Source organism: Schistocerca serialis, chromosome 1, assembly GCF_023864345.2.
Source record: "Schistocerca serialis cubense isolate TAMUIC-IGC-003099 chromosome 1, iqSchSeri2.2, whole genome shotgun sequence".
In the NCBI taxonomy this organism is placed as follows: Eukaryota; Metazoa; Arthropoda; class Insecta; order Orthoptera; family Acrididae; genus Schistocerca; species Schistocerca serialis.
This window is the reverse complement of record NC_064638.1, coordinates 247,360,964-247,388,288: the sequence shown is the minus strand read 5'-3', so window position 1 is coordinate 247,388,288 and position 27,325 is coordinate 247,360,964.

Here is a 27,325-nt window from a genome sequence, read left to right as displayed (position 1 = left end):
AAACGTAGATTTTGCAATCAGAGAGATATGGAATTTAAATCTATCGCGCTACTGCTCTTCTGGACTCTGTGACACTTGGCATCAAGTCACGAGCACACCTTCAGTTGTGCACGTTTTAAGAAGCTTTGGCACATGCACAACTCGTGTGACATAATTGCCTTACAAGCCAAATACATGCGGACTTGAGGAACAATGTGTATGGTTCACAATGTGCACAGCTAGCCCTTGCAACTCAGCTAGAAGTTTACATCAGTGCAACCAGGTGGTAGCACGCTGTGGCAGAGTTTATCCCTGTTCGCTCGACGAGGATGTGGGCTGAGGATGACACGGTGGTCGGTCGGCACCTTCATGGCCTGCTCGGGAGGAGTTTAGTTTTAGTTTATTCATGCTTCTGAAATCTGTTGATCTTATGGTGAGTGAGGTTTATTTTTGCTGTATTCCCGCTTTGTATATATGAAAATTCACGGAAAGCTGTATCACTGGTTTCTGTGATATTCACTTAATGTGGGATCGATGGCTGTGCCTTTTAGGCTCTTAGGGATCTCAGCGTCTCATTTGTGTTCTGGTCAAGTGACCATGTTGACAGACATTACTGATTGTGTTTAGTCATTTCCACAAGCGGTACTTTGTGGTTGGAGTTTGCTGCTCTTGCTGTGCAGGAATCGGCTTTCGTGTGCAGTTTTAACATAAACTACGTTGCATCTATTTTAAATTCTAACGGAAACATAAAGCTGTGAGGACGGGTCGTGATTTGTTGTTTCGGTAGCTCAGTAGGTAGAGCACCTGCCCACGAAAGACAAAGATCCCCAGATCGAGTCTCACTCTGGCACAAAGCTTTAATCTGCCAGGAAATTTCATAACGGTGCACACTCGACTGCAGAGTGAAAATTTCACTCTGGGAAGGGAAAAGTAAATTACCAGGAAAAGCTATCCGCAAAGAAACTAGGGCCTGCGAGAACAGACTCTTTGATTGAGGGAGTGACGAAATTAAATAAACATAACTACAAGCAAAAATTTAACAAGGGAGTGTACAGTTAGCACCAGTTGTCGTGTGGGTGCACCGTAAGAATATCTGACTTTCGGCCCCGAAATCAATTCGTGAATTCAGAATGATATTTTCACTCTGCAACGGAGTGTGCGCTGATATGAAACTTCCTGGCAGATGAAAATTGTGTGCAGGACCGAGACTCGAACTCGGGACCTTTGCCTTCCGCGAGCAAGTGCTCTACCATCTGAGCTACCCAAGCACGACTCACGCCCTGTCCTCACAGCTTTGCTTCTGGTAGTACATCGTCTCCTACCTTCCAAACTTTACATAAGGTCTCCTGCGAAGGTCCCGAGTTCGAGTCTCGGTCCGGCACACAGTTTTAATGTACCAGGAAGTTTCAATTCACGAATTAATACATCTGTTAGGGACCTTGTACTTTGGTCCGAAAAAATGGAAAAGCTCGAAGCCCACTTACAAAAAAAGCGAAATGGAGTGACGATAGCTTGCAAATTATTTTGTTATTGCCCTAAACTATACTTAATTATCTACAAACAACAAAATTCCACAAAAATCAAGTTTTTCTTTTGTCAGACAATGCATATTATTATTGTTGTTGTTGTTATTATTGGCAGCAACTGCTCAAAAATGGTTCAAATGGCTCTGAGCACTATGGGACTTAACATCTGTGGTCATCAGCCCCCTAGAACTTAGAATTACTTAAACCTAACTAACCTGAGGACATCATACACATCCATGCCCGAGGCACGATTCAAATCTGCGACCGTAGCGGTCATGCGGTTTCAAACTGAAGCGCCTAGAACCGCACGGTCACACCGGCCGGCGCAGCAGCTGTAATTGTATAAACCTGTTAGGCATAACTGTTACACAGCAGATGCTATTAATTTCACATTCTCAGATTTATCTGAAATTAAAAATTTGTTAACATCCATAATGTATTCTCACGAGCCGCCACTGGTATTCTTTGCTTTTCTTTCTTGTGTGAAGTGACTTGTGTTATATTTTTTGGTGTTATTTTTCTACTTTTGTATTTACCAAGGAGACAGTATCCGTCTGTATTGGGTAGTTTCAACTGGAAATGACAGAATTATTGCAAGGTAAGTTAGCAGGAACTATTTGTCCTACTTAACTGTGTGTGATGTGCAACATGTTTGGCTGCGAAATTGGCACCGTGTTTGTTATATGTTTTTCATCGTTTAGAATGGCTGGACTGACATGAGAAGAGAGTCTAAAAATGCTGCACTCCTAATCAGAGGATGCAGAGGATTGAAATTTCGATGCTAACTCCGATTATGATGAAGACATCCATTCACTGAATACTTCACAGATTTCGAACGAAATTAGTGATAAAAGTATTGTACCAAGTGATAATACTGATTTAGATTTGGCGATAGAAGCGCTGAAATTGGAAAAATGTCTTTCTGTCATGCGAGTTTCTAACTCCAGTAAGAGCTGCTCCAATATTTTCACCCAGTGCTAATACATATAGTGACGATGTTTCCTATTTTTGAAATCTTCCAATGAAATTAGAAGAAAGTCCAGATATTCAGGCTAATTTCTCAAAGTGTGACAATAAAATAACATACTTCCAGTCTTTATTTCCAGAAAATCCGTTGTTACACACTTGCAATAAAACAAACTTAAGTGGAAAACAGAAAAGACGTGTAGCGAGTCAGGAAACGAAATAAGTAATGTAACTTCCAATTGCCAGAACATAACCATCTTTTATGAGGATGCTTATTTTGATGGGAATACATCAACTTCCACAACTGGGAAATTACTGGAGTAGCGATCCTATTCTTCCTGTGCCTGCTATCTCATCAGTGACAACTTAGTGTGGACACAAAAAAGGTTGAGAATCTGCATAATGACCACAGCATGTGTCTGAAATGATCGTATGGCATTTTTTGGCTGGGATATCCTCTTCGGGGTTCAGCCGCCGTACTGCAAGTCCTTATAGTTGACTCCAATACGGCGACTTGCACGTCAGTGGTGATGAATGAGACACAACACCCATTCCCCTGCCGGGAATCGAACCTGGGCTGCCTTGCGTGGTAGGCGCTAACGCCACCGCTGCGCAACGAAGGCGGACACCACGTGTCTGAAAATGGGACAACCATGATATAACAAGCTGCAGAAAATCCGACCTGTCATCATTGTTGTAACAAAGAAGCTGTGTGAAGTACACAAACCTTCTGCTTCAGCAGTTGACGAATGAATGTGACATTCCGACGATGTTCAACATTAAAACAACATATGCCAATGAACCCACTCGAGTGTTGGTAAAAAGTGTGGGCACTGAGGCAAAGACAGGGTATGTAATAAACTTTGACATCTACACTGGAAAAAAGAAAAACATGATAGGCCTGAATTTTCATTGAGTGAAGACGTTGTGCTTACCCTAACAAATTCAATGGAAGGAAGTAGAAGGGTGGCACTTAATAATTATTTTACAACATTTAGAATGATGGAAGAGCTAAAGTATCGTGGATTTTATGGTATTGATACTGTTCGCTCAAACAGGAAGGATCTGCCAGTCACGCTGAAAAAAAAATCGAAACTTAGCAGAGGAGAACTTCAGTTTGCTGTCAGCTCATATGTTGGAGTAGTCATGTTGCAGGATAGTAAGCCTGTGTTTATACCATCGATTTATCACAATCCTAAAAACTCAATAACTGTTTTGAGAATAAATAAAAGTGATAGTAGAAGTGAAGTATTCTGCCCTTTGGCGGTGACAGAGTGCAATAAAATAATGGGAGGAGTTGATAAATTTGATCAGCTGCGAGAACGGTATGCAGTAGGTCGCCGTTTATTGAAGTGGTGACACAGATTGTTTTTCTTTGTAGTAGATTTGAAAGTTGTCAATTCCTACATTATATGGAAGCAGAAGTAGAACAACAAACTTTTCGGTTACATCTGCCAAGGTTTCTCAACCTCTAAGCAAAGAGGAAGGCTTGCGTATTTCCAAACACCGAAATGAGGGTTGTCTAGAGTTCCAAATGAAGTTGCAACAAACAGAAGATACTGCGAATGTCGCACGAAGAGCAAAGAAAAGAGAACAAAAGTAATGTGTAGCAGCTGTTGTGTGGCTTTGTGTGTGGCACGTGCTTCTCTAAGTTCCATGGTGAATCACCTTAGTGAACTCAAAGGGTAACAGAACGTAATACATGAAAACATGTAAAGTATAAGCTTTTTTTGTATTCACAAATAAAGAATTTTTTTTCAAATTCTTTGGTGGAGTCAGTCCAGATTTCATCGGGCACTTGTTAACTTTCTTATACTTGTAGGCCAATCTCTGACTTTCAAGACGTAACCTATGACTTTATGTGTGCTGTCTTAGCCCAAGAAAGTGCTGACATAAAGATCACAACTTCTCTTAATAATTGGTCAAGAAAGGATTAAGCTCTAGAGACACAGCAGGCAAAAGAAAAATAAATTAGAGAGATAAGATTTTAAATGCAAATCAAAGAACTTATCCTTGACATGGACATTAAAAAATAAATATCCATTCTTGATTTGACGGACAGAAGAGTGGACGATTGTAGACGTCGTAAGAAAGAGTATGTAGAAAGGATTAATGCATATAGAATTAGTAAACAAGTTCTGCAATACTAACGTCAAAGACGAATTTATTATCGGATCCCCAATAACTCTGTAGCAAGATATACTTAGTGATGGACCAGGCTGAGAACCTTTGCATGAGACTGAGTGGAACAAAATATATATATATATATATATATATATATATATATATATATATTGTGAAGATCAGTTACAATGAATTTTAAATGTCTCTGTTGAAGACTAAAATAAGTATTGTGATTATCATTATAAGTAAGCACAAAGTAGCTGCACGAGAAGATCGCTGAATTTTGGGTACTCACACGCTTTTAAAATGTTAACAACGATGATAGACAGACACAGGAAAAACATAACTAAGCCACTTTAGCAGAAGACCAGTTTGACATCAAAGAATGCCGAAGCACAACAGAAGCTATCCTATTCCGTAGCGGCACAACTGAAGAAAGCTTTCATCGATCTCAGGAAAGCACTGGGCTCAGTTAACTAGAACAAGCTAACATAAATTCAAACTAGATTATAGACATAGGCTAATAATTAAAGATCTACACAAGTAACAAATAGTGGTCGTAGAGATAAGAAATAAAAAAATAGATTTCTTAAAGACATTGGACTAGCATTCATTATGCTCCCATTTCTATTAAACATCTACATGCAACATTGCAATAAATGAGCACAAAAGATACTGTACTGTAAAGGTATCAGAATAAGGACTTAGGTTTGTGGGTGACCTAGCTGTGATAGCTGTAAATAATAGAACACTTCAAAAATCTTGAAAGGTACGGATAGAATACTAGCGGATGAGGACAACATGCAAATAAAGTAAAAAAAATCAGAAACCCTCGAGTGCTCGAAAGAATAATGAGATGACTACTTTAAAATTAGAGGAAATAAATAAAGCAAACAGTATCATAACTATATTTCAGAATTGAGATAGAAAAAAATAGCAAAAAAGAAATAAAACAAGGAAATACAGAAGCAAAAGCAAAGTTCACTAAGAAAAAAGTGTGTTCTTGAAATAATATAAACAATGAAGCGACGAAAAAGTGGTTATCAGCTGCATTGAGGACGTAGGACATCGTGGCTGCAAAAAAATGGTCAACAGGCAAAAATGAATTAAAAACCCATGAAGCATTTGAGGCATGGATCTAGTGACGTCTGTTAAATATAAGTTGACAGATGAAACCAAGAACTGAAAAGTACTGCACAGAATTGGTAAAGGAAGATCGAGTAAAGAAACACCTGAACAAAGGAGATACGAGAGGATTTGTCACATAATACAACGAGTTTCTTGTAAATATCCTAAAACGGTCATTACAACGAGAGATACTCGGAGAAAGACAGCGACTAGCATTTCTAAAACAAGCTATAACTATTGAAGGCCTCTCCAGTTATGTGAAATTGAAGAATTTAGATTCTATAACGTCCAGATTGAGAGCGGTCAACACCTATAAAAATGGATTAAAGATGTTTAAGAACTGAGTGGAAAACGTGCTGTATGGTTTCTTGAATTATCACTTTCCAGGCTTCTTTTATCACAGTTCGCGAAACAATGACTGCACGAGTGGCTACTTATTCAATCGTTTCGTATGAGTTTTCCACCGCCCAACTTCCTCACTTCGCTTTCTTACGAGCTCGCTCCTGCCATTCGGTCAACACCGGCGCGACGATTGGAAACTACAGCGGCTGACTCACATCTGTCTCCGTCACCCGGCTGTCATTAATAAAGGTCTCCCACACCGCTTCCATCCCAACGGCAGCAGTGCAAGTTTTTCCACACACACACACACACACACACACACGCATACACACACACACACACACAAACACACACACAGCGGGCTTTGCCTTCAGCCCTGCCATTCCCCGTACAGACACAGAAAATCCGGCCATATCAGAACAGATTTTGAGCTTAAAAACAATGCGGTTTCTTTAACAGATGATCCATGTTAAGCCCTCTGGATTTTGGAAACATTTGTAACGTGAAACCCAACTCGCGGTTCTCACAAGACATTCTGAAAACCACTGATCAAAGATAGCAGGTGACTTCTGAAACTGCGGTACCACAACAACGCTTATTACTAAAAGTTTGATCTTATGGGGGTATCAAAGAAAATTACTGACTAGACTGAGATATCTTGATATAGAGGACGCCGTGTGTTACATCAGATGGAACATCATCGACGGAAGTCAACAAAACTTAGTGCATTGGGACCCACACTGTTCATGTTGTGTGTAGATCACCTGGTACACAATACCAACAGTCACCTCCGACTTTTTCCATATGATGCGCTTATTTGTAAGAAAGGACTACCTGAGAAAAGCTGCACAAATATGCAATCAGATCCGAATAAGATTTCAAAGAGATGCAAAGACTGGCAGCTTACATTAACTGTAGAGAAATTGGAAGTTCTGCACTTCATAAACATAGAAAGGTACTATCCTATGCCCACAATATCACGAAATCACAACAGAAATCAGTCAGTTCATGCTCGTACCCAGGTTTAACGATTATTGGGGATATGAAATTGATCAAAAAGACAGAATCGTAAACAACGCAGGATACTATGAAAACGTAATCAGTACAGAAAATGGGGAGTTTCTGATAAACACTCATGCAGCCCATCTTAGAATATTGTCCAAGTGTGTGACACCCTACCTACGACTAATAGGCAATTTAAACAAATACAAAAAGGGCAGTACAGATTAGCAAGTATCTGTTGCTTCAGAGAGCTCTCTGTTCTACAAAATTTTAGTCGAAAATGTTTTCATTTCTAAACTATTGCAGAAAATGAACGATGTCACTTCACTTGAGCCAGTAATACTGTCTGAAACATACCGCTGATATTTTAACGCCACAGCCTACAGATTTTTATAGTAATATGAAGTTTTCTTTGGCTTTTGTGAAGTATTTTCTTTGTGGCCATTTGATATTTTTGGATTCACGTCTGTTTTGCATGCTGTGAACATCTTAATTTTGTACATGATAATATTAAAATTTTGTCGCACTTGTTTAAAGTTAGAAATATTTTTCTCTTGCACAGTATGCACGGTACCATGAATGAAGGGCAACATTCAGATTATACGAGTAAACTATGTGATCAAAAGTATCCGGACACCTGGCTGAAAATGAGTTACAAGTTCGTGGCGCCCTCCATCAATAATGCTGGAATTCAATATGGTGTACCCACCCTTAGCCTTGATGACAATTTCCACTCCCGCAGGCACAGGTTCAATCAGGTGTTGGTAGGTTTCCTGGGGAATGACAGTCCATTCTTCACGTAATGCTGCACTGAGGAGAGATATCAATGTCTTCGGTGAGGCCTGGATCGAAGTCGGCGTTCTAAAACATCCCAAAGGGGTTCTACAGGATTCAGGTCAGGACTCTGTGCAGGCCAGTCCATTACAGGGATGTTATTGTCGTGAAACCACATGCAATGCATTATGAATAGGTGCTCGATCGTGTTGAAAGACGCAGTCGCCATCCCCGAATTGCCCTTCAACAGTAGGAAGCCAGAAGAGGCTTAAAACATCAATGTAGGCCTGTACTGTAATAGTGCTACGCAAAAAAACAAGGGCTGCAAGGCCCCTCCATGAAAAACACGACAACGCCATAACACCATCGCCTCTGAATTTTACTGTTGGCACTACACATACTGGCAGATGACGTTTACTGGGAATTCGCCATACCTATACGCTGCCATCGGATCGCAAAATTGTGTACCGTGATTCGTCACTCCACAAAACGTTTTTCCACTGTTCAGGCATCCAATGTTTACGCTCCTTGCACCAAACGAGGCGTCGTTTGACATTTACCGGCTTACGAGCAGCCGCTCGACCATGAAATTCAAGTTTTCTCACCTCCCGCCTAACTGTCACAGTACTTTCATGGGATCCTGATGCATTTAGGTATTTCTGTATGGCGGTATGAATAGATGTCTGCCTATTACACATTACGACCCTCTTCAACTGTCGGCGGTCTCGTCAGTCAATAGATGAGGTCGACCTGTACGCTTTTGTGATGTAAGTGTTCCATCACGTTTCCGCTTCGCTATCACATCGGAAACAGTGGACCTAGGGATGTTTAGAAGTGTGGAAATATCGCGTAGAGAGGTATGACACAAGTGACACCCAATCACCTGACCACGTTTTAAGTCCGTGAGTTCCCCATTCTGCTCTCTCACGGTGCCTAGTGACTACTGAGGTCACTGATATGGAGTACCAGGCAGTAGGTGGCAGCACAATGCACCTACTATGAAAAACGTATGTTTTTAGTGTATATCTAGATTTCCTGAAAGCGCTTGACACAGTGCCTCAGTGCAGCAATTAACGAAGGACAGAGAATACCAGATATGTTCTCAGATGTGTGAGTGGCTCAAGGACTTTTTAAGTAATTAAATCCAATACGTTTTCAGGATGGCGAGAGTTTGTCAGAGACAAGACATCGTCAGCAGTGCCTTTGGGATGTGTGATGGAGCTAGTGGTAATCTGCGAATGTTTGCTAAAAACGCTGCAGTGTACGTGAAGGTGTCGTCTTTGAGAGACTGTAGTAGTATAAAGAATGACTTAGAATATCCAAGCTGCGTAGAATGGCAGCTTGGTCTAAATGGAAAAGAATGTAAGATAATGTTGACGAGTAGGAAAAAAAATCTTTTGAAGTTAGAGTACAGTATTAGTGGTGTGCTCCTTGACAGAGCCACGTCGATTAAATATCTAGGTACAAAGCGATATGAAATGGAAGGAGCACCTAAGATTGGTTGTATCGAAGGCGAATGGTCGACTTCAGTTTATTGGGGGGATTCTAGGAAAGGGCAGTTCATAAGTAAATGAGGCCGCCTACAGAACACTTGTGCGACAAATTCTTGAGTAGTGCTACAGTTTTTGGGATACCCAACAGACCGGATTAAAGGAAGACAATCGAAACAGTTCAGAGTCATGCTGATAGTTTTCTTATTGGTAAGTTTGATCGATATGCTTAGTAAACTCAAATGGGAATCTGTGAAACGTAAACGGTGTTGACGTCGCGAAGCAGTGTTGAGTAAGTCTGGAGAACGAGAGACTGACTGCAGAACAATTTTACCACTGCCGAGGGCATCCTGCGTAAGGATCACGAAGAAAGATAGAGGAAATTAGGGCTCTTACAGAGGCATATAGAAAGTTGCTGTTCCCTTACTCCGACTGCGAATGGAACAGTAAAGGAAATGTCTAGCAGTTGTACAAGAAATCATCGGCAATGCACCATACAATAGCTTGCGGAGTACCTTTGTTGACTCGTAAGAACAATTGTGTACATCAGACTCTGATAAGACTTCTTCTCAAAGATGGAAAGAAGTAGTATGGATTTCATGTCAACATGTCGAAAAATGCTCCAACAGGTCGAGAAACAGAATTAAGGTAATTTGATAGACTTCAAGAAATGACGAAGCTGGACGACTGCACAATGGTGTGATACTGAGCATGTGAGGAATGGTTATATGACGGAACTTTTTTACACGAAAATGTGGCCGAAGGCTGATTACAGCTTACAAGTAAACAACAGTCTGAAAGTATCTGGCAGAATCAGTCTGTGAGTTCGATCGTAAATAGAACTTAGTGGTGCGATAGATCAAAGGTACTTTTGGATTGGGTTGGGTTGTTTGTGGGAGGAGACCAGACAGAAAGGTCATAGGTCTCATCGGATTAGAGAAGAATGGGGAAGGAGGTCGGCCGTGCCCTCTCAAAGGAACCATCCCGGCATTTGCCTGGAGCTATTTAGGAAAATCACGGGAAACTTAAATCAGGATGGCCGGACGCGGTATTGAACCGTCGTCCTCCCGAATGCGATTCCAGTCTGCTAGCCACTACGTCGCCTCGCTCGGTGGTACTCCTGGAATTAAAGCTGTGTGGTTGTGTCTTGATAGCTCAATCGGTAAGAGGAATCACCGCGAAACTCAAAGTTCCAGGTTTTTTTTAGTCTGCCGGAAGAAAGTTTTAATTTGCTAGGAAAATTCTTCGCACATGCCGTTGCAGAGTGCAACATTGATTCTGAGGTGACCACTTCGTTTCCAGGTCAAACACATGCATCTGAACAGAGCAGTGTTCATTAACCAGATTAATAGCGTCACAATTAGTACCACATGTTGCAAGGTGATATATAGCGCGTAATGACGTCGTTAAACTGTCAACGTCGCGAACCTCTGTTCGCCCTACCCAGTAACTACTGCTTTACCACGAAAAGAGACACTGACTTTAGTAATGTTCACGCTGGTATCTACCAACACATTTGACTGCGGCAATAACATTAGGGGTACTGCATTTCGTATAACTGTTTGGCGCTAAATCAAGTCAACGATATTACTTAGGGGAAATTGGGCCAAGACTGGGCAGTGGTGTGTAATGAGGTACTGTGTTTCTGTTGTCAGTGTGTATGCCCTCTGCGCAGAGATACAGGATCACACTCAACTCGTCAATAAGAAAGAGCGGCCACACTGACGTGTTGTTGCTGTTGTTCACTTCACCGCTCCTGTGTAGGTAAATTAGTGTTACAGTATCAAGTGACTAATATTCATTTGTTTTTAAATTATGACTATCTCATAGTCATAACAATAACAAAAATTCTATTTAGTCAGTATTATTACAGGAGTAATAAGTATTTATACGTCAGCAAACGATAGGGACTCGGTTCGACAACAGCGTGCTATTGTTTCCTTTTTATAATCTCTGCACTTGAGGTGAGATCGGGTGCGTTCAGTGGACTGAAAAGACACAAATACATCAGAAAATTATTCAAGGAAGGGGAAGTTGTTTTTAGGAAATCAGAAAAATAGACAAAGACATCATCAAGAGACGCTCGTGAAGAACCAACGTAAGACGGAGTGTCAACGAAAAATTCAGTCCTCCAACAATGAATGTATTGAAGAAGACGATAGAAATAAGCCAGACGTCAATTTCTAGTAAATTGTGTATTTTCAAACTCGGAAAAAGGGTTACGTTGGATAATGAAATCCCTGAACACAGCGTGGATAGGACGAGGAAGGCATGGAAGTGCGAACCCTGAATAGCACCGTCATTTGTCGTTCGACTGTTTGCATTTATTTAAGTACCACATTAAAGCATGAATTGAGAGAATAACCACAAATAATTATGAGTGAAAGGGTAAAGCTAATTAGCTACTTACACCAATAATTTGTTTTAACAAATGATTTTAATTCAACAGCCCACAAAACTTAGTGCAAGAGTAAACATAAAACAGTAACGTTTTTTAATCTTCTTTCCTTATACAACTGAAAGTGCTCAAAGTGCAACAGGAGCAATCGCGTAAGATAATTAAATAAGGTGCCATATGTAATTTTATTTATGTTCGAAACAGGCTTATGTCTGCTGAAGTTATTTTATTGGTCTTGACGCAGCCGCTGGGCTAAGATATTTTTCGTTCATTAGTGTGTATGACTTCTGAAGAAGGCTATATTATTATATCATAAACCATGGTCAAGGTTTAAAATAAACATAATTTAGTGCAACTGTGGGCTGTTTTTCATTCGAGACAAGGTGACAAATCCTTCAAAAGATTTTTTAATCAAACAGGCTCTTAACACACAAGAGGGAAAATACAGTACTAAAATCAGAATAAAACGTAGTGAAAATTTTATCAAGTACCAAAACTGCAAATGGATTATGGTTATCCACACGTGAAGCAAGTAGAATGTTTAGTTTAGTCCAAACAGAATAATGGTTAAATGATTTGTAAACTTTCACTTAACATAATAAGACAGAGTTTTGATTTGGAAAAACATTGCTACCCGAAATTCAAAGAATGTGCTGTACAAGCAAATTCCAGAGGAAATGTAACGCTATAAATAAGGTTCCATAAATCAGGACATTAAGTACTACAGCCACAACTTAAAATCTTTCAGCTGGCAGCGCGAAATAGTGGGCTAAAACGATAACGGACACGCCTGAGAGGCAACCGATACGCACTAAGGCGGTGCGTACGCAACAATCCCACACGGCCACCAGCTGCTGAAAACCCGGCCGCGAGACTCAGAAGACTACGTAGGGTTGATAACAAACGCTGCTTAGGTGAAACATAGGCCAAACAAACAAACAAATCAGGCAAATATTAATGGCCACCATCTGGAAAAGTGGTCAGCGCAAGGGCTCTCACAAAATTCCAAACATTTATCCCTCACAAAATTTTCATATCACGAGCGTAGTAGTGTAGAAGGTAATGGCTCTTAAAGTATCTGATACAGGAAAACTTTATAAATGCTCAGAATGAGATGTGACAGGAATTTAGCCAAATCACACGGCTATGAACCTTTCGTGAAGCAAACAGTTATGTAAGGAAAATGACAAGCTGACCCTTGCGAGGCTGTACTTTACAAGCAATGGCTCCATTCGTGGTATTTACATTTAAATCTACAACATAATTTTAATACTTCTGTTAAATACAAAAAATATTTCTGTTCAGGGAAACAAATATAAAATAAAAAAATAATTACAAAAGGCTTGAAAACACTGAAGATACAAGTTCAATTATATATACAGCCAAATACGACTGATCGGAAGTATGAATAATCTGAAATAACAGAGCCTTGGTTTGGATCATTACAGTCCAAGAAATATTTCAGCAAGCCACTGAGTGCTGGCAACAGAGTCCGGCGTATCGTTGTACGAGAAGTGCTGACCATAAACGCACGATGTGGCTGGATATATCCAGTGCGGCTTCTTGCACCCAGTGCCTCACAACATGGAATTTCAAAGCCGGACACACCAGTGGATACGGACTGAAGGAGCCGTACTCAACTTGGTGTCGTAACTCCAACTTCATCCCTTACATCAGATCGGAACGTAAACAGAGCATTATGGCCGGCTGACCCACTGTGTCAGGAACTCGAACCGGAATGCCCTCTAGTCCGCTGAAACTTGCTACCAGGCTCTTACTACCTTCCCAGTGCTACTCAAGGCGTACTTTAGGACTCGCTCTGCCAGAGACAATCGATTAGCTCTGCCAATAGTGGCACCAGTGAATAATTCTCGAAATACAAGGACGCGAAATCAATTGCGAACCCGTCATGGCTCAAATATAATGCAGAAAATGCCTTTTCTGGGCCCAAGTAAGCTGCAACGGAAAGGATTGTTACTTTATATGTGAATTTTGTGAATAATATTACTAGTTGTATTTCTAAATTTCCGCAAAGCTTGTCCACTGTTCAGCTAAAGCATTAGGAACACTGTCCCTCGCAAGGTTGTATGCTGCCTGGTAGCCATGAGGCCACGTGACGCGGTAAGAGAAGTGTATCAGCAGAGAACAGACGAATGGGGAATCATTATAGCGATGAAAAGTGGGGTAAAGGCTGAAATCCGTCGACGTAAGCGACATTGACAGAAACCACTCTGCAGTGGCCCAGTGCCTGGGCCGGCCGGTGCGGCCGAGCGATTCTAGGCGCTTCAGTCTAGAACCACACGACCGCTACGGTTGCAGGTTCGAATACTGCCTCGGGCATGGATGAGTGTGATGTCCTTAGGTAAGTTAGGTTTAAGTAGTTCTAAGTTCTAGGGGACTGATGACTTCAGATGTTAAGTCCCATAGCGTTCAGAGCTATTTTTGAACCAGTGCCTGCGAGCGAGAATCTTGGAAACAGCGGAGCTGGTCGGTTGTGGGCGTTTCTCGTGCTACTGTCGTGAGCACCTATGGAAAATGGTTGAACATTGCTGAAACCACGAGTAGGTAAGAGGAAGTTTGGCGTCCATACCATATCACACAATATAGGGATTGGAGGCTTTCCCGCTCCATAGAGCAGTATAGGTGGCGATCGGTGCCAAACCTGACAACAGAGTACAGTGATGGTTCAGGCACACATCTTTTGGAGCACATCATTCAACGCATAGTGTTGAACATGGCGTTTCGTAGCACAGGACTCCTCAGTACTTCAGTGTTGCCGCAGCAACATTGTCAGTCGTGATTACAGCCAACATGCAATCATCCAGATAGGACCGCGAGTCAGTGGAGTTGTTTCGCCTGGTCGGATGAATCCCGTTTATTGTTAAACCAATTGTCCAGATAAGCCGTTACCCGGCGAAGGCTGTTCGAAACGTGCAGTGCGTCACGGGCGCAGGCTGACAGTATTATGTTATGAGAGACATTCACCTGGGCTTCCATGGGAGCTGCGGTAGTAATCGAAGACACTATGACTGCTGGGGACTACGTGAACATCAATTAGGGACCATCTGTAACCGCCTTATGCTTGATGTCTTCCTAACAGCGGTGGCATCTTCCAGCAGGGTAACTGTCTGTTTGACAAAGGCCAGAATTGTACTGGAGTTGTTTAAGGAGCATTATAGTGAACTCACGTATATGTCTTGAACATCATATTCAGCCTATCTGTAGCTCATGAAACCTAGCTGGGACGCTAGCAAATCAGCTGCCCGTAAATTACGGGAAGTGTGTGTGTCGTGTGCATATGCATTTGTTCCCACAAACTTGTGGAAACCTATCAAGTACTTGTCGAATCCATGTGGCATGTACAATCAGTGCTGAACTGCCTTTCAGAGGTGTACCAACACGCTTTTAAATAGGTTGTCATAATGGTTTGGCTCATCAGTGCAATGCAGCCGCTCTTACAGGACTAGCGAAGTGAGACTGAGTGATATGACTTTTTCTCTAACAGAACCTCTCACTAAGAAAAGTACTGAAGCTATGACTTTTAAGGATTAATATATTGTACCTAATTAAACGCTGATTACTTTTACTAACACCTATAATCCATAAGTTAAATAGTTTAACTCTAAAGGCTCTTTGTCTCTTAGCTAGCCGAAGTAACACTAATTTCCACTTAAGTTATTACTACTGTCGACACAAATAAGTTAAACGGCTGTGTATAATCAGCTGATGCCAATGTCTTGTGAATATGCACGCTGTTAGAGTGGTAACTCTGAACTTTGACCTCAGTTTTTTGTTGACATGGCCGAAGGACACAAACTGGTTACGCAAGTGTTCTTCGCAAAAGAAGTCTGGCAATGTTCCTCAGTATTCTCAGCATTGAAATTGGAATTTTTTTAATAAAACTTTTCTTTTAATGTCGTGCACGATTATCTGCATTTTAATTCAAAACAGTCCACTCCATTTTATTTCGTACAACATACCGAGCATTGGGGCACAGCACTTGAAACTGAGGACACTTACAAATGAAAAGCGTAAAAACAGATGCCGTTCCATGCAATACTGACTCCATAATCTCTCATGAGAATTCTGCCAAAATAACACACTGGAAATTTATTCCTCTGAGACATAAGTTCCCGAAATGTACTCCCGAAATTCGAAGTTGCTCAAAAGCTTCCGTATTCATTTAAATCAAAAGCTAATCCCCTAGACCTGACGGCTAACAGGTAATATTTTATTTGTATTAAGTATGTATGTATGTACCACAGCTCCCATGGAAGCCCAGGTGAATGTCTCCTATAACATAATACTGTCAGCCTGCGCCCGTGGCGCACTGCACGTTTCGAACAGGCTTTGTATTAAGTACGTTTTTATACAATTTACATCATAATTAATGTACATTAAATGGAATTTATGCACTCTTTATACATTAAATGCTCACGAAAATGTTCACTTTAAATGGTAATCAACTGGTTGGTTAAATTTTAAACTTAAGACTAATGTTTATGACGAAAAATTGGTTAAGAGAATTACAGTGAAACTTCTTGGCAAAATAAAACTTTCTGTATCACAGCGAATCCAAACTGTGACCTTACCTATGATAGGTTATGCTATTTCTGACAGACCTATCTACGTACATCTGACGCTCCTGTCTCACAGATCTTATTCAGTCACTAGTTATTTTTACCACACGTCATAGAACGTGTCAAGCACAACTAGATCGTCTGCAAGAAAGGCTAAAGCCGAGAAATTGCTTAGCACTGTCAAAGCGTTGTTTCGAAAGGGAATATTTCGCTCTGAAACAGTGTGCCATGTTGATGCTGTGTTGCGCGTCATGAGTCATGCATCGGTAATGCAGTCGGCTAGAAGATAAAACTTAGATTTAAAAGAAAAATGTTAGTTTGCGGAACAGCATAATTACAGCTTTGTCTTAAAGAGTATGCGATTGTGAATAGTGAAACGTTTTTATTTAGGAGAAACAACAGCTTTCACTTCCGAAGCAAAACTAGAGATCGAATATAAATTGAAAAGTCGATAAGCGTATTTCCTATGGTAGACAAGATTCGGTGTTATAGTCTCGGCCCAGAATAGATTATTAATATACCAGGACTTTTTAAATCCGCACAAGTCCCTCTGGTCTGTGGTAATTTTATTTAAAATAAGAATTCTCATTACGACCGTCTATCGTGAGATACAAAGAAATCATTTTTTTAAAAAAAATGTATTGCCCTAAGAAGTCGTCATGTAGTTCGACGCAGAAACAGCTTTCCTCTGCAACAAAATAGAAACACGTCCGAATGAAACACTCGTTTACGATGCTAACGTCTCATAACTATTTAGAATCTAAGTTTCATAAATACATTACTAACATCCTGAATACGTAAAATACAATAAACATCGTTAGCATGCGAAAATAAGAAAATTAATATGTGACTCTTCAGGCTTTCCCGGCGGATATGTTGTAAATAGTCTTCACGGGTGTGCCGCCGGATGACGTTGTGCAAATCCCACAATATTTCTTCGGAGCAACTGTCCGACATCATCGGGTGGTTGAACCTCACTGGTGGCTAGGTACGACTGACAAGTTCCGCATGTCGACGCCGCTGTATATAGAGCACGCGCGTGAAGATTGCACAGGCGCGGAAACCACGCATTCGCAAAAATTTGCATATAGATGGCGCCAGACTCAAACGCCCTCTGCCGGAAGACGCAGAGCGGCCGTTCTGCGCGTGCGTTGACGCTGTGTTTACTAAAATGCTGCCAAAGTTATGACGGGTGTAGTATCGAAAGCTCTTTGCTTTCTCGTCGTGATTTAACAGCAGCCAATGCAGGGTTCCAGGCTGTACTCAATTGAAATCCCGGATCCCTGTTGATAAGGTTATCAGCTGTACGGATATGTATTGCCTCCTTAAAGACGCAATCCCAGAAAGAGGATGCTGGGGATAAAACTTCCGTGTTTTCATAAATCATGTGATGTACTGTGTTCAGGTATTTGGTGCAGATGGCACTCCATCTTTTTCGGTCTCTAGCGTCATTCTCCCCGGCCTTCGGTTCCACATTTTGAAGGATCGTCGTCACTCGAACCTTCCATCACGTTCTTGGTCGTCCCCTCGGGCGTTTTCCCATGGATTTAGACTGTCTGACTGTCTCAGGAAGGGATCCGTCCGCTCGTAATATGTGGCCAAACCATTCTAGTCGCCTCTGTCCAAATAGTCGTCCAATGCGTGGCTATCCAAAGTTCTGGTACAGGTCCTCTTCCTTTCTTCTTTCCCATTTACCTTCCATGTTATTGTAGACGGGTCCATAGATCTTCCAAAGTACCTTTCTTTATCTTTATTTTCATCTTTAATTAAATAAATCTTTGGAACAATCAGTTGCATTACGAAGTCTGTTTTATTTATTTATGGTCAATTCTTTTCTACTATATTTTTTTAGTGTATGCCTAACAGTTTTTATTATTTGTTGTGGATGTTCCACGTATGCATAGATAACTGTATTCAACAAGATACGAAGATGGATGACGTGAGAATAGATGCAAGTCCGAAACTGAGACACCAACAATAGATAGGGACTTCCTAATGCAGCTGACAGCAGTACTTCAACAACTTATTTCTACTGTACATTATGTTATTTGCTATTATTACGACAGCACATATTCGATTATTAAAGGCTGAATTACAAAGAATTCATTATAGGCTACCGTCATTCATTTTGACATGCTTCGTATGTGGCTCATGCATTATTTACGACTGAGACCGCTCAAGTGTCTGTAGCATACCCCTTCATTATCAACAGATTTTAACATGAAGATGTCACAGCACTTGTAATGTCTCTTGCAGCGGTCTCTCCGCGATATTTTCAGAAATTTTATAAAATATATAACTCAGTACTTATCTCGAAATATCTCTTCTTATCTTACCGATTCCTCAACTTTAATATACGATGATTATTAATGCAAAGTAGTTTCAAGACCTATTATTCCTTGGAGCGTGCATTTACTCCATGGAATAGCTTCTCTGCTATCTAAGTTTTCTCTTATGAAAAGAAGATTCAGATCTTGCCGATTAGCCGTGAAAGAACGAAGATGTATATGTATGTATTGTTGAGCTAGTCGCCATCTTGATGAGATTCTGTATGAGAAGGAATTTAATACATGAACTAACTAAAGTAAGCGTGTTCGCGTATTATTTAACTGATTATTATTGACAGTGTCTGCTTATTACGCTGTGTTGCACGGGTCAGTGGGGAACGTCTGATTTACACTGGACGAACCTGCCGTTTTGTATGCTCAAGAAATCCAGCTTATTACTTTCTATAAATAGGCTAACACGGTCTTACCAGCAGATCTCCGGTCTTCCCCATGTGATCACCGAAAGTTAATAATTATTACAAATGTTTTCAGGAGATCGACTGACAATTTTCATCGCACCGAGACTTCGAAATTGCTTCACTGCCTTATGGAATTTAAGTTAAGCTCAATTTAATCAGGATAGAACAGTTTTGAATTGTGTGAATGTGATAAGCCTTCTTTGTGAATGAAAATTCCCTTAATATACGTATGTTTTTTGCCATCCTGATCAGTGAAGCTAAATCAGGCCGGTGTGAGAAAAGTTTTTTAATTTTTAGATCCCACAAAAAATATTAGACACTCCGATGCGCGAAACCTCTTGGTGAAACATGCACAAGGACAGCAACATCAAATGATTGACTCCTGATGGTGCCCATTTCACTTTATTATCTATCTATCCATTTCGTCAGCGAGTGACTACCTTTATAACCTACATGTGTATCAGTTATCACTGACTGGACAAACGTGTCTGTGTGCTTACCTGAGATAACCAAGGACAGGTTCAGGCTTGTTTAAGCAAGTCTGACTGATGTCAGCAAGATAAAACTTGATCATACACTGTAAACGTTAAAGACTGCTACTGACATCACTTCCGGATTAATAGGTCGTGGACGATGTATAAAACTTTCTCCTGAGGTTTCCTCTCCGACTGCGGGACACATCTTCAGAGGTAACGTGTCAAGCTGCGCCCAGCACCAGATAAAGCGCAGAATATATGGGCTGCGTAGAGGGCACCACATCACAGGACGTGACATCGGCTACGAGAGTATCTCTGGTAGTGCCATAATTCACGATTGAAAGTACTCGATCGTCATTGTTCTGTTGCAATGTTGACATCAGAAGTTTATCTAATTCAACACCTTCCTATTTTTTGTTACAGTTATTACGGTGTTTATAAACCACAATAATCTCTCTAAACATAAGCGATGTTTTGGGTATGACACTCGTCTGAGTGAACTTCATTCCATAATCACTCTCTTGCTAAAGATGTTCTGCTACGGCCGATTTACTGTACGTACCAGGCGGCAATTCGTCTTATGTTCAACCAGATAGGTATTAACACTTCTTTTTGTGGCACCGAATAAAAATCAGACCCGAAGCACAAGGAATTTTATGTACTCCCGTTGTAGCCAAAGGATGTCATATATCTTTTTCCGAGCTTAAACATTCTTTTATCTTCCTGATTAGTCTGAAGATAGTTGCCATACCATATTCGCCCAACATTTTCCCAATGCGATCTGAACGGAAAGAAAATTTTCCTTTTGGGTGGTCGTTGCTCCTCGTCGATCCTGATTCTCTCCCTAGGGCGAAGTGCTCGGTGTATCTCTTTAGCAGAATAATCATTCTTCTTTAATGTCGACCGTACATGCTCAAGCTCATCTTTTAAGCAAATTGGTTCACAAATTTTGTACGCCTTGTCTACCAAGATTTCAATCACATCTTTTTTGCTGGGGTGGTGGTTAGAATCTTTATGGACGTAATGTTCAGTATGTGTGGCTTTTCGGAATATTGTACGGCCCAACGCTCCGTCCCCTCGCTTGAGAACAGATGCATCCAAGAAATTTAATTGGCCATTATTGTGTCCATACTACGAAAGTATCATCGACGTAGGGGTACCACCAGGCTGCTTTTCACTTGCAGTCTGCAACACCCGTTATTCAGAGTTCTCCATAAGCAAATTGGCCCGTACTCACCACGTCAATCTAGTCATAAATTTATTATTATATTGCAAATAGATCGTCGTGAGGCAGCGTCTGAATAACTCTACAAAATCTGCTAGAAAAATATCCTCTATACATGAGACAGATTCGTTCACTGGAATCAAGCTAAATAACGAAACAATATCAAGACTAACAGTGATATCGCCTTGGCCCACGCACGTTTCTTTTGATTTGTTAATGAAATGATATGATTTTTAACGGATATTTTCCCACGCATAAATTGTGGAGTTACTCAGACACCGCGTCAATACAACCTATTTTCCATACAGTCATGATTTTTACGAACAGATTGACGGGGTGGCTATGGGCAGTCTTGTTATTCTGTCTGTGGCCCATTTGTTTCTGAAAAATCTGCGTTGCAGATGGTACCATTATGTGCATGATACTGCCTTAGTAAGTTCACATGGTGCAGAGATACATCTCAACAGCAGAAATCCGAAAATACAATTTACTGTGGGCACAGACAATAATTGCCAACTGAACTTCTTGTATGTGTCTGTCATCACGCAGGGAGAAGGGACGTCGGGCTAACGGGTAGACAAAAAGCCACACATACGATCTTTACCTGCCTAAAGATTTAAACCACCACCCCACACAAAACAAGAGACAGGAAGCACAAAATTTGCGAACCGATTTATGTAAAAGATGAGCTTGAACCGTTACGGTCGTCATTAAAGAAGAATGAATATTGTAACAGAGAGACAGATCGAGCACTACCTTCAGACCCACCAGGAAGATGAAAGAATATTTAAGAGCGGCAAAAGAAATACTTCATCCTTTGGCTACACCGGCTGTATATTCAGTGAAGCCCCAGAGAAACTGGTTTAGGCATGCGTATTAAAATACAGAGATATGTAAACAGGTAGAATACGGTACTGCGGCCAGCAACGCCTATATAAGACACGAAATGTCTGCTCCAGTTATTATATCGGTTACTGCTGCTACAATGGCAGGTTATCGAGATTTAAGTGAGTTTGAGCATGGTGGTACAGACGGTGCACGAGTAATGGGTCACAACACCTACGAGGTAAAGATGCAGTGACGACTCTCATGTACGGCCATATCACGAGTGTACCGTGAACATCAGGAATACGGTAAAACATCAGATCTTCGACACTGATGCGGCCGGCAAAAGACACTGCAAGAACAGGACCAACGACGACTGAAGAGAATCTTTCAACGTGACAGAGGTGCAACCCTTCCGCAAATTGCTGCAGATTTCAATGCTGGGCCATTAACAAGTATCAGCATGCGAACCATTCAACTAAACATCACCGATACAGGCTTTCGATGCCCAAGGCCCAGTCGCGAACCCTTGGTTTGTGCAAAACACAAAGCATTACGCCTTGTCTGGGCCCATCAACACCGACATTGGATAGTTGATGACTGGAAACGTCTTGCCTGGTCGGATGAGTCTCGAGTACTGGTGTGGAAATGACCTCATGGATCCAAGGACCCTTCATGTCAGCAGGGGACTGTTCATCCTGGTGGGGGTTCTATGATGGTGTGGGACGTGTACAGTTGGAGTTGTATGGGACCCCTGACAGCTCTAGATACGATTCTGACAGGTGACACTTACGTAAGCATCCTGTCTGTTCACCTGTCCATTGTGCATTCCGGCGGATTTGGGCAATTCCAGCAGCACAATGCGATAATCCACACCTCCAGAATTGCTGCATAGTGGCTCCAGGAGCACTCTTCTGAGTTTAAACATTTCTGCTGACGGCCAGACCCCCTAGACATGAAGATTATTGAGCATATGTGGGATGCCTTGCAAGTGCTGTTCATAAGAGATCTGTACCCCCTCGTACGTTTATGGATGTATGGACAACCCTGCAGCATTCATTGTGTTACCTCCTCCAAATTGCAACAACGACTGCACTGTTTTCGTGTTCTTTCGACAATAATGAAGCATAATTTCGGATACAGCACTTGATGTACAGTGATATTCGTGTAAGCGCTGTTGAACTTAAAGCATCATATTGTCTTACTATTAGAAACGATTCCTTAGTTCTTAAGGAATGCTCATATGTTTAGGTGTATTTGAGGGTATGGAGTAATAGTGTACGGAAGCATTCACAGATATTTGGCGAGTTAAAATAAATGTAGTCAAATACTTTTACCTGCCTAGCAAATATGAAACTCTCACTCTGTGATGGTGTGTCAATTTCAACAGTAAAATTACTTAGGTAAAGTAGTTGGATAAAAAAAAAATCCAGAGAAGGTTACGCTATTTCGTTCCTCTAGTTCGATACTGTAGCGGAGATTATGTTGCAAGCTAGGCCAGCGGTGTGATTTACCACCTATGCTGGCTGTGTTTTATTATACTGTTTGGATCATAAGATCTAACTTTTTCCACTTTTGTGAATCCTTGCCTTTACGAATATTGCTTATAATATACCAATAAACATCACGCCAGAATGAATCAAATGGCTGATAGGACGTTCATACGGCCCCCTTGTTAGCGTTACTGTTGAGGAGACTGGTCAACAGACCATGCTAATGAGAGACTGTGATTAAGAGGTATATTGTTCCAACACTCGTTTCCGTTTATTCTTGGGAAAGCCGGTGCGTTATTTTTTTCGTTGTTGATGCTCTTTCCCTTTTCGTCTAGTCATACTTACCTTGCTGTGGTTTGCCGGTTCTGCCTGCGGACTCACGGAACGAATCGCATTTGTTGGTGGCAGCAGGTACGGGCAACCTTTGAATAACAAGCTGTATTTTTCTGGAATACCTTCTGCAGCCAGTCAACCCACAAGCCGGGCTATGTGGGTACCCTTTTGCAAGCAACAGAAAAGAATCTTGTGTTACACACAACTTGTGATTTTCTAGAATTAGTTGCACAATTTGAGGCTATTAATTTACTTTATTCTCCAGAATTTGACTGGGAAACGGGAACTACAAGGTGCTTCACAATTCCTGTTACAGTCTTCTGTGGGTTTTATGGGACACTGTAGATAAAATTTTGATAATTTTGGCACCCATATCAAGGAAAGTACCGTTTGGCTGTAAAATGAACACAGCAGAAACAATGACCTCTAAGAGCTTCTCCACTTGTCGATCCTGCGTTTCGTTGCATTTGATGTGTCTGCGACGCATGATTTCATATACACGGTCGGCAAATGTTAGGGAGCGTTTTGTGGACCAACCAGTAAATCCTCCCATTTGCAAACGTACGTGTTTCCTACAGCCGTTGTCGTAGTTGATGGAAAATGGTATGTTATGCACTGATGATTCTGAGAAGATTCTCGATAAATTCATTGTGCAGCTCTACCGTTCCGTGCCGTATCTGATGAGCGAGATTTGGATGTTATGCTATCTTCAAACTTATGTCACATCCAACGGTGCATTTCTGAAGAAGGGCTCCTTATCCAAACAAAGTCCCCTCTACAATCCATAGAAACCACTCGTAGGAACTGAGAACCATCTTTTGTACGTAAGAATATATTTGGTAACGTGTTTTTCGCTCGCGCGCGCGAGTGTGTGTGTGTGTGTGTGTGTGTGTGTGTGTGTGCGTGAGTGTGCTATGATGCCTGTGTCTTATGTCCAACCCACCCCCCCCCCCGTCACCGAATCTTCCTCCCCACCACATCATCCTGGTTTCGTCAGCCCATAACATAAGTTAGTTTATCCTTATTGTAATAAAAACTGTAAAGCGTATATCCCAGTTTCAATAATATTCGTGTAATGGCGAATGAGTAAAATGTATTGTTTTCCGTCTTCGTAAGCGCACAATGCTCCATTATAAAAGCAAGCTCCTCCCCTCATAAAATAAAGAAACGGCTCACAAGAGGCATATGGATTTTTGTTTAAAAAAGAGTTTATTAAGAAATACAAAAATAATGCATTAAATACAGTAACTGGTACGTATTGTTTCTATGGACGTGAATGTCTATGCTTACTTATAACTTACACGTAGTGGAAATTTTAAACAGAAGTACACCGACCAGAAGCCTGGTGTTTAGGAAGTAATGATGGAATAAACCAAAACACAGAAAACAATAGAAACTGTAAAGACAACAGAACTGGTGTTTCTTGGCCATTATAAGGACTAATGACAATAAGCTGACGGAAAAAATCTTCAAGAGCCTGTGGAGAAAGAAATTAACAACAAGTCGGAACCCAAAAGTTAAAATACATTTAGAATTACAGAAATAACCGAAGAAACAGCAGAAACAGATATTTTCAGGAGAAAAATGTTAGATTTAGATGGCTTCCTAGGCAGAAGCAGTGAAACGACACGTGTAATGTGGTGGTGTGAAGAAAGAAAGACGACGCACAGTGAAGAGATTATGGAATACTGGAACAAGGAAGAAAGCAAATGAGAAGCAGATGAAATGTTTACGAGCCTAGTTGACCAAGATGGAAGGAGAAAAAGAAAACATCAAAAACCAGCACGTAAGTAATATTAACATATCTTTCTTTCTAATTAAAAAAAATGCAGTCAGATTAGAACAATCAACTTTCATCAACACAGTACGTTAGAGTTACGTACGTGAGCAACGCAAGCATCTGGACAGGCAAAGATACAGAATTACTCCCTGCACCGTACTGGCGCTGAGAGCCATAGGTTACGTTGCGTAGCCGCAGCAGCAGAAATTCCAGTGCACTTGTGAGAATTGCTCCGTCCGGCAGAGGTTTATTAAAGCACAATACTTATGTATCTCTAATTAACTTTATGTATATATATTTAGGGCAAAATGTGCCCTACCAGGTCTGTTCTCCGTCCGTGTATGTAATGAACTAGTAAAAGCACACAGAGAAACATCTCGTAGATATGTGGTGCACTTAAGAACTTCAATTAATGGTCTTGTATAAAGAAAATGTTGGTGCGTATTGCCGACACGTGACTCTTGCGTTTCAAGATAGATGTCAAAAACTTTAGACTAAATGCGTTAGGTGATTACAAGAAATGCTATTTTGTTGAAAATTGTCATGGTGAGACTGTGTCTGTGTGAAGGTAAAATTTAATTCTTACACTAAATTAACAACGGCAACAATCGCCTGTTAATTGTTTAATGTATTAAGAGCAAGAAATGTTCATTATTATATGGCTGTTCACAGTTGATTATATATAGATTATTCTGTACGTGTCATACAAGCTGATTTTTGACGTGCATGGAATGGACGTGACTTACAATAAAAAGCAGTATAAACAAATGGAGTACTTTATTTTAGCTGGACCTAAAAACGAATTAAAATAACGCAAACAAGTTCCTAAAATAAGAGCTAAGCTGATTTTCTGTTACGCACATTAAAAAACCGAGTGTCTTTTTATAGCACTGTTTACAGCTTTTTAAGAAGTACATACTTTATCGATTAGCAACCATAGTTTGAGGTGTCCTTAACTTTGATGACGTCTACTACAAGGTAACATTTGTTTAGACAGCTCTCTTAGAGCAATTTTTTTCTTCTTATTTTTCACGTGTATATCCACAATATTTTCATGATTTGCTACCCATCTTAATTGTTCAAATTTGTTAAAGTCAATGCTCATTGAGTGTATGTCGTATTTGCAGTAACTTAAGGCAGGTTAATTTTCTGTTATAACATTTATTTACAGGGCCCACCGTATGGGCAGCCAACCAGAACATTTGTTCTGGGCGCCAAAATTTAGAGGCGTCATTTTGGCTGTAAGTGTGACATCACTGTCACGATTCTTTGACCTCTTGTTATGCAGATCGCTGGAGATCGATTGGTAGCCATGTGCCATTCGTAGTATGCAACCCTCAGTGCGCGAGACGTACTCGCATTTGCCCAGCTTTTTAAAGGTAAGTACACCTATAATTAAGCTGTCGTTCAGTTTGAACGATACTAGCCTGTCGTAAAATGGTTATCGAATCGAAAAAATAAAGACGTTTTCAAATAAAATAAGCATTTCATTTAGGTATCCAAAGGCCATTCGTTGAATCAGTACAATATTGTTCGAAATAGGAATGTATGCTATGGTTACAACTCCTTACATTTTTGTTTTATGAAAATAGCTTTTGAATCAATAAGATGAGGCCTTTTATAAGTTCTTTGTCACGATAAAACACGTTTTGTAATAATGTATTTGAGTAACTATTCTCAATGAAATCTGAAAATCAAAAATTATGACATTGCTTTCGTGATAGTAATATATGTCACTTACTGAAATATTTGTTGTTGTAAAATAGACATATAATAACAGTAGACTTTCTTGAAGTTCACAAGATAGGAAAAATATTTTTGTAGTCTGTAAATATTTATATGTTGATTAATGGAATATAAGTTTATTTATGTTAGTTTATGTTAACTCTTTTAGTGCCACAAGCATAAGAGTGTAGTGTGGATGTCAGAACGTACTCTTTGGAGATAACAATGAATAAATCTGCTCGATTTATGTACTTTTAAGTCTACTTTAACATATAGCATGGTAAGTATTTACAGTAATGAATCAGCTAAAAAACGAATTTTCATGGTGGTTACAGTTGTTTACCAATGGTATATGTATTTACCAGTGTCACATAAAGGTTTAGCTACAGTTTTAGCTTGTTTAGAAAAACGAA